Source organism: Macaca thibetana, chromosome 11, assembly GCF_024542745.1.
Source record: "Macaca thibetana thibetana isolate TM-01 chromosome 11, ASM2454274v1, whole genome shotgun sequence".
Taxonomy (NCBI): Eukaryota; Metazoa; Chordata; class Mammalia; order Primates; family Cercopithecidae; genus Macaca; species Macaca thibetana.
In genome coordinates this window covers 97,794,119-97,808,569 of record NC_065588.1, presented here as the reverse complement: position 1 = coordinate 97,808,569, position 14,451 = coordinate 97,794,119, and positions in this window count along the sequence as shown.

Below are 14,451 nucleotides of genomic sequence, written 5' to 3'. Positions count from 1 at the left end.
CTTAGAGTTCCACATGGCCAGGGATGCCTCAGAATCTTGGCAAGAGGTGAAAGTCACTGCTTACACAGTGGTGGCAAGAGAAAATGGGGAAGATGCAAAAGCAGAAACCCCTGATAAAATCATCAGATCTCATGAGACTTTTTCACTACCACAAAAACAGTATGGGGGAAACCACCTCCATGATTCAAATTATCTCCCACTGGGTCCCTCCCACAACACGTGGGAATTACGGGAGTACAATTCAAGATGAGATGTGGGTGGGGACACAGAACCAAACTATTCCATGGAGTAAAATTTGTTCTCCAAAATAAAGTACCATGTTAATTCTATAGCTTTACACCATGTTCCCACAATATGATACATTTCCTCTTATCCCTGGGAAGTAAATATAATTTTAGAAGTCTAAGTTTACAAATTTCTCATCTTATTAATTTTTAAAAACCAGGCTAGGTTTAGTGGCTCATGCCCATAATCTCAACACTTTGGGGGGCTGACACAGGCAGATCATCTGAGGTAAGGAGTTTGAGACCAGTCTGGTCAACATGGTGAAACCCCATCTCTACTGAAAATATTTTTAAAAATTAGCCAGGTGTGGTTGTGCACACCTGGAATCCCAGCTACTCAGGAGACTGAGGCAGGAGAATTGCTTGAACCCAGGAAGCAGAAGTTGCAGCAAGCCAAGATCTTGCCACTGCACTACAGCCTGGGGGACACTGTGAGACTGTCTCAAAAAAAGAAAAATTTTAAAAAGTCATATAACAGACTTTTAAAAATAGAATCTTGAAATTCATATATAATATATGGGCAGGGATTCCCCCCAAGAGATAGTGTAAAAAGGGAAATAGGTTGTAGTCTTTATAAAATGTAAAGACTGTCTTGAATTAGCCTGGTCTCTGACTGAATAAGGTGATCTACTCCTAATCTATCCTCAACTGAAGCTAAGATAAATCTTTTCTGGAGGAAATAATATCATTCACAGCCTATAATTTTACATCTGCAATATCTAACATTCTCTTTAAAATCAATGAAATTGGGCTGGGCTCAGTGGCTCACACACTTTGGGAGGCCAAGGCGGGCAGATAACCTGAGGTCAGGAGTTCAAGACCAGCCTGACCAACATGGAGAAACCCCGTCTCTACTAAAAATACAAAATTAGCCGGGCAGCATGCCTGTAATCCCAGCTACTCGGGAGGCTGAGGCAGAAGAATTGCTTGAACCCAGGAGGCAGAGGTTGTGGTGAGCCGAGATAGCACCACCGCACTCCAGCCTGGGCAACAAGAGCAAAACTCTATCTCAGAAAAAAAAAAAAAAAAAAAAGTGAAAAAAAAAGTAATGAAATTGGCCAGGTGTAGTGGCTCATGCCTGTAATCCCAGCTACTCGGGAGGCTGAGACAGAAGAATTGCTTGAACCCAGGAGGCAGAGGTTGTGGTGAGCTGAGAGCACCATTGCACTTCAGCCTGGGCAACAAGAGCAAAACTCCGTCTCAAAAAAGAAAAAAAAGGGAAAAAGGAAAAAGAAACAGACTCACAGCTGATACAACAGAGGTATAATAACTGTCTTGGCTAAGAAGAGAAAACCTCAATCTATGTGTTCATAGAAGGGGAAACTTAAGAGCAAAGTGGATTTTCCTCTACTTAAGAAGTTTGGAATTTGAGGGCACCAGGTATCATGGAAAACAGAGGTCAACGTAGTGTTGAAAATAGGGTAGTTGGTTGTAAATCTTTAAGTGGAACAAATACATCCCTGAGTCCACTATCCAAAAAAGTAACTATTTCCTCTCCTAGGAGATCAGTTTTATTATGTAGATAACTTGAATCAGAATGGCTCCAATTTAGGTTAGAGGGCAAAGCATATGCCCCTCCAGTCAGAAGACTGGAATATTCTTCTAAGAAAGATTTTCTCCATGTGATGATATTTGGGTTCCCCCCAAAATATCCTGCTCCCAACTATATCATCTTAAAATGGACCCCATAGTCAGCAAGTTCTATCCATAAATGCTTTTCAGTGCCTCACACTTAAACATTAGTAAAGAGACAAGAATCAATAGACAGTCGAAGAAAGTAACAAACATAAAAGAGAGGGGAAAGCAAGTAGGAAAAACATAAAGTAAAGGAGGGGCTTGGAAAGAAAGGAGATTATACCAGAAATGGAAGAAAACTTAAAGCTACATATGTAATTAATAATCTTACAGAGACAAAGGATAGTGCATTTGTAGAATAAAAACAAGATATAATGAAAATGAAACAATCGGAAAACAAGAAAACACTTGGAAGTTAAAAATATAATAGCTAAAATAAACTGTACGTGAGGAATTGGAAGAGGAAGTTGACAAAAGTCTCCCAGAAAGTAGTAGAAATACAAAAAGAGAATAAAAATGATAAGACTTCTAGAGTCAATTCATTAGGTCTACCAATTAGAAGTTTCAAAATGAGAAGACAGAAAAAATCCCTGTGACACAAGTTTACCTATATAACAAACCTGCACATGTACCCCTGGACCTAAAATACAAGTTTAAAAAATAATTGCCATGTTGTCCTCCAAAGGTTGTACTAATGTATACTCCCATTAACAGTGACAGAGAAGAGGGAGTTATTTTGCATATGATTTTTGCTAATAACATTGAATAAACTTAGCAAACGCTTTTTGGCAAATGATAACGTTATAGAGATCTAACATTGCCGCAGGTGGAGAATCTGTAGGAATGCATTCCTTAGATAGTCCTCAGTCAGTGAGTAGTGTGGAATGGTAGAAAGAATTAGATGGACCTGAGTTCAAATGGACTTATTAGCTGTATGAATTTAGAAAAGATATTAAAATTCTTCCAGCACCAGTTTCTCCATTTATAAAATGGAACTGTTAACACCCACCCTGACTTATGGTGTAGCTTGCCTGAAAGAGACAGAGAGAGTCAGTTAGCAAACATACTAGTATTCTAGTAAGCTCTGACTACCTGACCACTGCTCTTATTTATAATTGATCAACTGAGTATCATAAGTAATTTGATTCAGTTAATGGTTTATGTTGGGTTCTCCTTCACCCTCAGAAGCAGACACTCTGACAAGAATGTGAATGTTAGTTGTTTAAGAGGTGGTCCAGGAAGCATCAGTAGGAGAGTAGGGAAGTAAGACAGAGAAGAGAAGAAAGCCAGTTGAAGGCAAGTTATCCAGCAGGTTACTGGAACTCAGTCCTACTGGGTAATTCTGGGGAAACCGTGTAGAACATGTCTCAGAATTATCCCAACTAAGAGTGAAGAAACAGAGTATGTGTCTACCACTCCCAGTTGTCATTGATTAAGAACAACTCCCAAGGGGACATTAAAACCTGAGTACTTCCAAGGTACCCCTCAAGTCCTCAAAGTGAGCTCTGGCGGCCAGAAAGTGCTCCTGGGCAAAGAGGCAGCACCAATTATCTTCTATAATTGTAACTGGTTGATTGCATTATTTTAAGCTCTTCAAACTTAATTTCAGTGAAATTAAATCATAAAACTGGAATATTATAAGAGCTTCCTGAAAGAAGGAAACCATATAAAGAAAGCCTCTATATTGAGAAAGTTAGAAATTACAGACTTTAATTTCTTAGACTAGCTTCAGTTATAGTAATGTAAGTTACAATTTTACTTGATATTTGGAGAATTTAAATTCTGTGCTGAAGTTGCCCTCTCAGAAAGATAAGGAAAAGTTGTTTAGGAGCTATTTAAATTCCTATGACCACAGAAGTACTAAGAACAAACAGTATTTTTGGAGATTAGCCAGGTGGGGCAAAGGTCTTTAGAATTAAACTATACATGCTGTGATCCTTGTTATTATGGTTTAAAAATCTAATAAACGTTTGTCATTTTTTTGGCTGCCCAGCATCTGAACTCCTTCCTATGTTTGGGGAATTCTTGATCTTGTGTCTTGGTAGGAAGAAGAAACAGTCTCCCAGTATAAGAGTTGAGAGTTCCAGATAATCAATTTTCTAGTTTTCTTCACAGCCAAACATGGGGTCCTGACTGAGCCTCAGCCAATCAGAAACCCCTTCCCCTAGAATTTAAATAGGGGGATAGGGATATCAAGAAGAAGCAGAGAAACCTCAGCCAATAAGAAACCCCCTCCACAAGAATTCCAGTGGGAGGTTAGGGATGTCAAGAGGCAGGGATGATGGAGAACCATCTCTGAACACAATGGCAGTTGCAGGCGGAGAGTTTCTGGGGGCAGCCACAATACTGTGGATGCTATGCTGGTTCTTTTCAGTGACGTATGAGTGACATAAACTAGAGGTAAGTAGGGATTGGTAACAGTGACAATGATGTCTTCTCTTGAATAGATCTTTGGTGTGGTTCAGGGCTTTGTCTGACCGCATGTTCTCTAGCCTTCTTGGAGATTCCGTAGGCTATCTAATACCATTCAGCAAGTTCCCTTTGCACCTAAGTGAGGCAAAGCTAATTTCAGTTAGTTACAAACAGGAAAGTTTACTACTGCAAAATTCAGCACCTAGGAAGAAGGGTGTTGTCAGTAGCAAATGCCAAAATGTAGAACTGGCAATCCCAGACCTCTGAACACATATGAACATATTGCTATATAGCACCAAGAAAAAACATCTTTCTAATGCCCATCTCAGACAGTGCCACAGAAAAACATAAACAGGAAAATTATCTCAAAAGGCAGAAGCAGGGCCTATGGAGGATATGATAAAGAGTATTCCCTGAAGACGGTGGAAATAGGGCCAGCCTGAGGGCATGACCAAAGAATGTCCGCTCTCAGGCAGGAATCTCACGACTCCTGTGATGTTGGAAAAGACGTGTTTTACTTATTTACTTACAAGACACGTGTTTTATGTACTTACTTGCTTGCTTATTTATAATTTCAACTTCTATTGAGATTCAGGGCTGGGCACAGTGGCTCACACCTGTAATCCCAGCACTTTGGGAGGTCAAGGAAGGTGGATCACCTGAGCTCAGGAGTTTGAGACCAGCCTAGCCAACATGTCAAAACCCTGTCTCTACCAAAAATACAAAAATTAGCTGGACTGCACTCCAGCCTGGGCAACAGAACAAGACTCTGTTTCAATAAATAAATAAATAAACAATAAATAAAAGATTCAGGGGGTACATTACATGTGCAGGTTTGTTACAGGGGTATATTGTGTGATGCAGAGATTTGGGGAATGAATGATCCTGTCAACCAGGTAGTGAGCATAATTCCCAATAGGTAGTTTTTCAACCCTTACCCCCTTCCCTGCCTCCCACTCTAGTAGTCCCCAGTGGCTACCGTTGCCATCTTTATGTCCATGAGTAGCCATTGTTTAGCTCCCACTTAGAAGTAGAACATGCGGTATTTGCTTTTCTGTTTCTGGGTTAATTCACTTAGGATAGTGGCCTCCAGCTGCATCTATGTTGCTGCAAAGGACATGATTTTGTTTCTTTTTTGTGGCTGCATAGTATTCCGTGGTGTATATGTCCCACATTTTCTTGGATAAGATACGTGTTAATATGTGTTATAGATAAGTGGGAGTTGCTTTCTGCTCCTCTCCTTTCCAGATCAGACTTTATATTGTTGTCTATTGCTGGACTGCTGCATTGCTGGAAGAGCAAATTCAGTCATGGATCAGAGGAGACGACTGAACGTTTCACTGCAATCCTGGGCTTGGAGGTAGTGACCTGATGAGACTTAGGGTTGCCATCCCTTAAAGAGTATTTGAATAATTTCCACAAAGGCATGAACATTTTTTAAGTGTTTTCAGAAAACATGAGCAGTCGAAGAGGTGGACTAGAGCAAAAGTTGTTGGTTTCCTACTCAATATTCACTACTCCCTTTCTCCTTCCAAGAAAAACTCATTTTACTTAGGTGTGTGTCCTTCTCTCCTACAGTGACCCTTCTCCTCCTCCAGAGATAGATTCTATTTGGTTTGAATCAGTCACAGCTGTCCCCTTCTCCTCGCCAGTGATTGATTCAGCGCTGAGCATGAGCGCCAGGTCTGGTCACTAAGACATGAGGAGATGTGTTCTGGGGGTCTCTGGGTAGTTTCCTCATGACCAGAAAGGAGACACTGGAAGAAATGACCCTTCTTGGCCGGGTGCGGTGGATCACGCCTGTAATCCCAGCACTTCGGGAGGCCGAGGCAGGCAGATCACAAGGTCAGGAGATCGTGACCATCCTGGCTAACACGGTGAAACACCGTCTTTACTAAAAATACAAAAAAATTAGCTGGGCATGGTGGCGGGTGCCTGTAGTCCTAGCTACTCGGGATGAGTCAGGAGAATGGCGTGAACCCAGAAGGTGGAGCTTACAGTGAGGCAAGATCCCACCACTGCACTCCAGCCTGGGCCACGGGGCGAGACTCCATCTCAAAAAAAAAAAAAAAAAAAAGAAAAAGAAAAAAAAGAAATGACCCTTTCTGCCTCTGAACATTGCTGTGTTGAGATGTATCTGGAACTGCAGTGTGAAGGCCAGTGGCAAGAATAGGAGACCAAAGACTCAACTAACACTGAAGCCACAGCAAGAATGTATCATGATTGTAGCCCACTCTTAGTTTGGACTTCTTGGTCAGTGGCAATAATAAATGTTATTGTTTAAACCAGTTCATGTCAGAATTTTTTGGTTACTTGATGCTCACAGTATCCCAATCAATTTTCTTGCTTTTACTCAGTTAATGAGAAGAAACAAAGTATTCTGAGAAATAGCATTCTGACTGCAAAGCTTGTAAATGTGATCTTTCACTGCATGACTTGCTAGAATTTAATTGCTTATGTAAAACATGCTGGTTATATAAAATCTTATTGGTTCACTTACATCATAAGGTGTTTATTAGCCAGGCACAGTGGCTCACACCTGTAATCCCACACTTCTGGAGGCCAAGGTGGGAGGATTGCTTGAGGCCAGAAGTTCAAGACCAACAGGGGCAACATATGGAGACCTAGTCTCTACCAAAAATATATATATATATATATTAAAAATTAGCTGGATGTGGTGGTGCACACCTGTAGTTCCAGCTACTTGGGAAGCTGAGGTGAAAGGGTCGCTTGAGCCCAGGAATTCAAGGCTGCAGTGAGCTATGATCTCACCACTGCAGTCCAGCCTGGGTAACAGAGCGAGAGCCTGTCTCTTACACACACACACACACACACACCCCCCCCCCCAAACAACCAAAAAAAAAAAAAAAAATTATTATAAGAAATTCCATTTGCTTACTTGAGTTGCATATGGACTCATCAACCTCTCATTGATTAATTCACCACTGCAGATCCCAGATGGGTTTACTTGTCAAAGAGAATCTTCCCTAGCTCCTACAGCTGTAGAGAATAAAGCTACCTCTGACAGCTAATCCAAACATTTTGCAAAGCTTTGTTCTTGCACAAATTGCAAATATCTCTTATTTGAACCACGTCTACTTCTCTGGCACCAATTATTGGCTCAAGATCACCATGAATATGTTACATAACAGATTCATGTGGCACTCCGTTTTTGGGTTTTTAATCTTGTGGTCCACAACTGAGAAAACTGGATGCTACAGATTCATCTTCCACTTTCTGCTCTTTATTCATGGCTGGAGTAAGTTGGGACTGCCCCTGACAGAAAATTTATTTTTGTATTTTTGAGACCGTCTTGCTCTGTCACCCAGGCTAGAGTGCAGCGGCATGAACCCCACTCACTGCAACCTCCGCCTCCTGGGTTCAAGTGATTCTCGTGCCTCAGCCTCTCAAGTAGCTAGGATTATAGGCACACATCAACACACCCAGATAATTTTTGTATTTTTAGTAGAGACAGAGTTTTGCCGTGTCGGCCAGGCTGGTCTTGGCCTCCCAAAGCACTAAGATTACAACCGTGAGCCACCGAGCCTGGCCAGAAAATTATTGAAGTACTCTATTTCACACAACCATGGCAAAGCACAGCCAATCCCTACCTGCAGTCCTCTTTCTCTCTTGAATCTATCCATGCCCTTAAAATCCACCCAGACCTAAATGAGAGAGGCAGCCATCCACCACTCAAAACACTTTTTCATCACTTTGCAAGGGCAAATCTAAGGTATCTTGAGCTTAGATTTGTGGTCAAGAAACGTCAAGAAATACAGTTGTTAAAAATGTTTTAATGCGGGATCTCAGTGCCCACTGAAGCCTGGAGTTGTAATAGACTCCTGGATCCATGTTTTCATACCTTAAGAAGGTACCCCAACCCACACGTACATCAACTGGAGACCTGACTGTGACTTAAATCCTCAAAGAGACCAGGTGTATGAACAAGCACTAACACTGCCCACTTATTCAATTGGTCCAAATTCCTATAATTTATTCTGGACATCTAGAAGGAATTTGGGACACCTGAAACAATAGAGACCAGCTGTTTAATTTAACAACACCCTTCCAGCAAGTCCATGTCTTCACCAAGCTGAAGCTTTCCCGATCTCAATGTTCAAGAGTTTCTAAAGAGCTCAATCTCTGGCTGGGCGCAGTGGCTCACACCTGTAATCTCAGCACTTTGGGAGGCCGAGGCGGATGGATCACTTGAGGTCAGGAGTTCGAGACCAACCTGGCCAACATGGCGAAACCCCCTCTCTAGCAAAATACAAATATTAGTCGGGCGGGGTGGCAGGCACCTGTAGTCCCAGCTACTCAGGAGGCTGAGGCAGGAGGATCCCTTGAACCTGGGAGGCGGAGGTTGCAGTGAGCCAAGATCACGCCACTGCACTCCAGCCTGGGTGACAGAGTGAGACCCCATCTCAAAGAAAAAAATAAAAATAAATAAAATAAAATTTAAAAAGATCTCAATCTCCAGTCTCCATCTCCTTTCCACAGCTGTAGGTGGGGCTGAAAATTCACACCCTTTAATCACTGGCTCTTTCTGGTACACGCCCCATCCTTAGGCTATCTAGAGGCCCCACCCTAAGTCATCTCATTAGCATAAACTTCAGTGTGATAAAAGGGGACTTGTTAAAAATAGTAAAAGATACTCTCTTGCTAGGGTGTGGTGGCTCATGCCTGTAATCTCAGCACTTTGGGAGGCTGAAACCAGAGAATTGCTTGAGGCCAGGGGTTCAAAGCCAGTCTGGGCGACATGGAAAGACCTCGTCTCTACTAAAAAAATAAACAAGTAGCTGGGCATGGTAGCACATGCTGGTAGTCTCAACTATTCAAGAGGCTGAAGTGGGAGGATTGCTTGAACCTGGGAGACGAAGGCAGGCTGCAGTGAGACGTCATCACGCCATGGCACTCCAGCCTGGATGACAGAGCAAGATCTTTCTAAAAATAAAATGAAATAAAAAAGATACTCCTATCACTCGGGGAAATTTGAAGGGTTTTAGGAGCTGCATGCCAAGAAAGGACAAAGACCAATTTTTAAAAATATAAGGCCAGGCGCAGTGGTACACACTTGTAATCCTAGTACTTTGGTAGGCCGTGGCGGGCAGATCACTTGAGGTCAGGAGTTCAAGACCAGCCTAGCCAACATAGCGAACCCGTCTCTACTGAAAAGACAAAAATTAGCCGGGCATGGTGGCGTGCACCTGTAATCCCAGCTACTGAGGCAGGATAATTGTTTGAACCTGGGAGACAGAGATTTGGGTGAGCTGAGATGGCGCCACTGCACTCCAGCCTGGTGACAAACTGAGACCCTGTCTCTAATAAATAAATACAGAAATAAAAAATAAATAAAAATATAATACCACAACCTATGATAGTAAAGAGAGTGCATTAGTAATTAAAAAAAAAAAAAAAAAAAAAAAAGGCCAGGCGCGGCGGCTCATGCCTGTAATCCCAGCACTTTTGGAGGCCAAGGCAGGCAGATCACACGGTCAGGAGATTTAGACCATCCTGACTAACATGGTGAAACCCAGTCTCTACTAAAAATACAAAAAAATTAGCCGAGCACGGTGGCAGGCGCCTGTAGTCCCAGCTACTCAGGAGGCTGAGGCAGAAGAATTGCTTGAACCCGGGAGGTGGAGATTGAAGTGAGCCGAGATCGCGCCACCGCACTTCAGCCTGAATGACCAAGCAAGACTCTGTCTCAAAAAAAACCAAAACAACAACAACAACAACAAAACAGCAGTAAAAGCCCAGAACTAAATGACTTCACCACTGAATTCTACCAGATATTTAAAGATTTTTCTTTTGAGAGGGAGTCTTGTGCTACATACTATATGAATTCACTTATGTGATAGGAAGGTTGATATAGATTGGGAAAGGGCATGAGGGAACATTAGAAGGTGCTGGGAATATTCTGTACTTTGGTCTGGATGTTGGTTTTATGGGTGTATACATCAATCACAACATACAGTAAATATTAGTGCACTTTACATTTATTATATCCCTTGAAAAAAATTAGAAGCTAAACCATGCTGTTATCCATGTGACGCTAACTAGCAGGAGTCTTAGAATGATTTCTACCTCTAAAAACCTAGAATTAGGGGACTTGAATCTTGGGAAATCATAGGAAATTGTTTACATGAAAGTAGCAGGCCGGGCACGGGGGCTCATGCCTATAATCCCAGCACTTTGGGAGGCCGAGGCAGGCAAATGGCTTCAGCTCAGGAGTTCGAGACCAGCCTGGGTAACATAGTGAAATCCCGTCTCCATAAAAAATATAAAAGTTAGCCAGATCTGGTGGTGGGCATCTGTAATCCAGCTACTTGGGAGGCTGAGTCGAGAGGATCATTTGAGCCTGGGAAGTAAAGGCTGCAGTGAGTCAAGATTGTGCCACTGCATTCCAGCCTGGGCAACAGAGCCACTGTCTCAAAAAAAAAAAAAAAAAAAAAAAAAAAAGCCAGGCGGATCTCACGCCTGTAATCCCAGCACTTTGGGAGGCCGAGGCAGGTGGATCACTTGAGGATGGGAGTTCAAGACCAGCCTAGCCACCATGGCAAAATGTCATCTCTACTGAAAATACAAAAATTAACCAGGCATGGTGGCACACATCTGTAATTCTAGCTGCTTGGGAGGCTGAGCTACAGGAATTACTTGAAGCTGGAAGGCAGAGATTGCAGTGAGCCAAGATCACGCCACTGCACTCCATCCTGGGTGATGGAGTGAGACTCTGTCTCAAAAAGAAAAAGAAAGAAGCAGTCAAAATTAAAATAAAAAAAGAAAGAAATGCAAGGCCGCAGTCAAAATTAAAATAATAAAAAAATGAAAGTAGCATATACCTCAAGCCATTCTTAGTGGATTTTAATTTAATTTAATTTCTTTTTTTTTTTTTTTTTTTTTTTTTTTTGAGACAGAGTCTCGCTCTGTGGCCCAGGCTGGAGTGCAATGGCGTGGAGCTCAGAGGAGCATCCAGTGATTTAAAAGAAGTGCTATGGCTGATCATCAGGGAAATGCAAATCAAAAACACAATGAGGTATCACCTCACACCTGTTAAGATGGCTTTTATCAAAATAGAATAAGTCTTGGTAAGACTGTGGAGAAATTAGAACTCTTGTACATTGTCGGTGGGAATGTAAAATGGCATGGCCACTATGGAAAACAACGTGGAGGTTCCTCAAAAATTTAAAAAGAGTACTACCATGAGATCCAACAATCCCACTCCAAAATAATTTAATCCAAAAGAATTGTAATCAGAATACTGAAGTGATATTGGCATTCCCACATTTGTTGCAGCATCATTCACAATAGCCAAGATATGGAAACAACCCAAATGTCCATCAACAGATGAATAGATAAAGAAAATGTGGTGTGGTGTGGTGTGTGTGTGTATGTGTGTATAGTACTATTCACTGTGAAAAAGAAAGAAAGAAATTCTCCAATTTGTGATGACATGGATGAACCTGGAAAATATTATGCTAAATGAAATAAGCTAGTCAAAGAAGGACAAATATTGCATGATTTCACTTATATGAGATATCTAAAATAGTCATACTCAGAAGCAGACACTAGAACAGAGACTGCTAGGGGTAGGGGGGAAGGAGGAAAGGGAGAGTTGTTGCTCAAGGTATATAACATTTCAGTGATGCTAAGACAAAAATGTTCTAGAGATCTGCTATAAAACATAGGGCCTGATACGGTTTGCCTGTGTCCCCACCCAAATCTCACCTTGAACTGTAATAATTTCCACATGTCAAGGGCAGGGCCAGGTGGAGATAATTGAATAATGGGGGCGGTTTCCCCCATACTGTTCTCATGGTAGTGAATCAGTCTCACGAGATCTGGTGGTTTTAAAAAGGGGAGTTCCCTTGCACACTCTCTTGCCTGCCGCCATATAAGACATGACTATGCTCCTCATTTGCCTTCCACCATGATTGTGAAGGCTCCCCAGCCATGTGGAACTGTGAGTCAATTAAACCTCTTTCCTTTATAAACTACCCAGTCTCGAGTATGTCTTTATTAGCAGCATGAGACTAACATAGTGCCTATAGTTCATAATATGGTATTGTATTCCTAAAAATTTGTTAAGAGGGTAGATCTCATGTTAAGAGTTCTTACTAGGCCAGGCCCGGTGGCTCATGCCTGTAATCTCAGCACTTTGGGAGGCCGAGGTGGGTGGATCACCTGAGGTCAGGAGTTCGAGACCAGCCTGACCAACATGGTGAAACCTCACCTCTACTAAAAATACAAAAATTAGCTGGGCATGATAGTGGGCACCTGTAATCCCAACTACTCAGGAGGCTGAGGCAGGAGAATTGCTTGAACCCATGAGGCAGAGGTTGCAGTGAGTCAAGATCACGCCATTGCACTCTAGCCTGGGCAATAGAGCAAGACTCTGTGTCAAAAAAAAAAAAGAATGAGTTCTTACTACTGGGACGCCCTTGACCTACCTACCTTCCCTGACCCACCCTCCACACACAAGGGGACACAGGGAAACTTTTGGAGGTGGTGGATATGTTTATTTCCTTGATAGTGGTCATGGTATCATGGGTGTACACATATATCAAGCTTATGAAATTGTATACACTAAATGTGTAGTTTTTATTGTATATCAATTATACTTCAATAAAGCTCTTAAAAAATAAATAAAATAAGGTCTACAAAAATAATAAAATAAAGGAAGCACTGACAGGAAGCACATGGAAGCAGAAGTTTAATGCATAATACCTGGGCCAAGAAAACTAGCAATGGGAAGCTGCCCATGGGTTGCACAGTGAGTAGGTCAAGTTTGCTTCTCAGACCTCCAGCTCAGTGGAGAAGAGTTTAACTGAGCCATTCAACCAGATGAAAGTGACAAAATGGAGGATGGAGTACCATACACTAGAGATTGAGGGGCCATGAATAAAACTAAGAAGTCTTCCTTCCTTGTCCTTGGCAGATGGGTGCACACGCCATGGCAGGGAAGAATGACCCTGTTTGTAATAGGACATCATTTTTCATAATAGAGGAAGAGGGTTTTAATCTCTGAGCACTGGTATGAGCATGTCTTTATAAGGAGGAACCCGCTTGCAGAAATGGGCTTTGGTCAGCGCTTTTTGCGTTGAAGGCAGAGTCCAGGCTTCTGCCTGAGAGAAAGCAACTCTGTGTAATGTAGGGAAGAGAATTAGAGCTGACTGGGGGCTTTGGGGAAGAAATGTCAAGATGAACCCATCAAGTTGTCATGGGTTACGGGAGGAGCTAAGGGAGAACTAAATGTTGATGGAATTGTATTAAGTTGTTGGCTGAATGATTTGTGTGATACACCCTTTTTACCCTTTCTCCTTTCTTTTTTTTATTTTTATTTTTTAAGTTCCCATTGCCCAGGGGCCATTTGTCCTTTCAATCTTTGGTAAAACTTATGTTTCTTTTTAACTTCACTGTTGTTGCTATTTTAAATCGAGATGGGGTCTCACTGTGTTGTCTGGGCTGGTCTCAAACTCTTGTGCTCAAGTGATCCTCCTGCCTTGGCCTCCCAAAGTGCTATGTGAGCCATCACGCCCAGCCAAAATTTGTGTTTCTTATTAATGCTTTATAAGGTGTTTTCTTTGTGGGGGCATGGGTGTAAATCTCAGTCCTGCTTTGAGGTTAGCAGGGATTGAAATAGACTACACTTGGAGATGGCCAATATCAAGTCCACCTTCCCTCAGTCACTCTGGATTGATCATGTCTTTTCCTCAGAGTCCCTGGGGAAGGGACCCAAGACCACCAGAGAGAGGGACATGAAGGAAAAGAGGACACTGGAGCATTCTTAAACTCTCAGAGGTCAGGCCCAGGGAGCTCTTGGCCTGGACTGAAGTGGCCCATGTAGTCTAGAAAGTTTTCCTGCCTTGTGGTAATACAGATGGCATATACACTCACCTGCCAAGCATGAAGAAAGAAACAAAGGGTTTCTTTCCAGGGTTCCTTGTGAAATGTGGAGAATAAGCCATAGCTTTCAAGCCAGACTGCCTATATCCTGGTTCCTTCTTGAGTTTACTATTTGCTGGTCTCTAGCCTTTATAAAGTCTTTTTGTTTTCATTCTATTCTAGCCTGTTTCCGCTGGGCTAGTTCAAGGGAAGAGACCATGTGCCAGATAGATATCAGGGCAACAGCACCTCCCTATGGCTTCATGGCAGGATAGCAAGAAACATTAGCACCTGG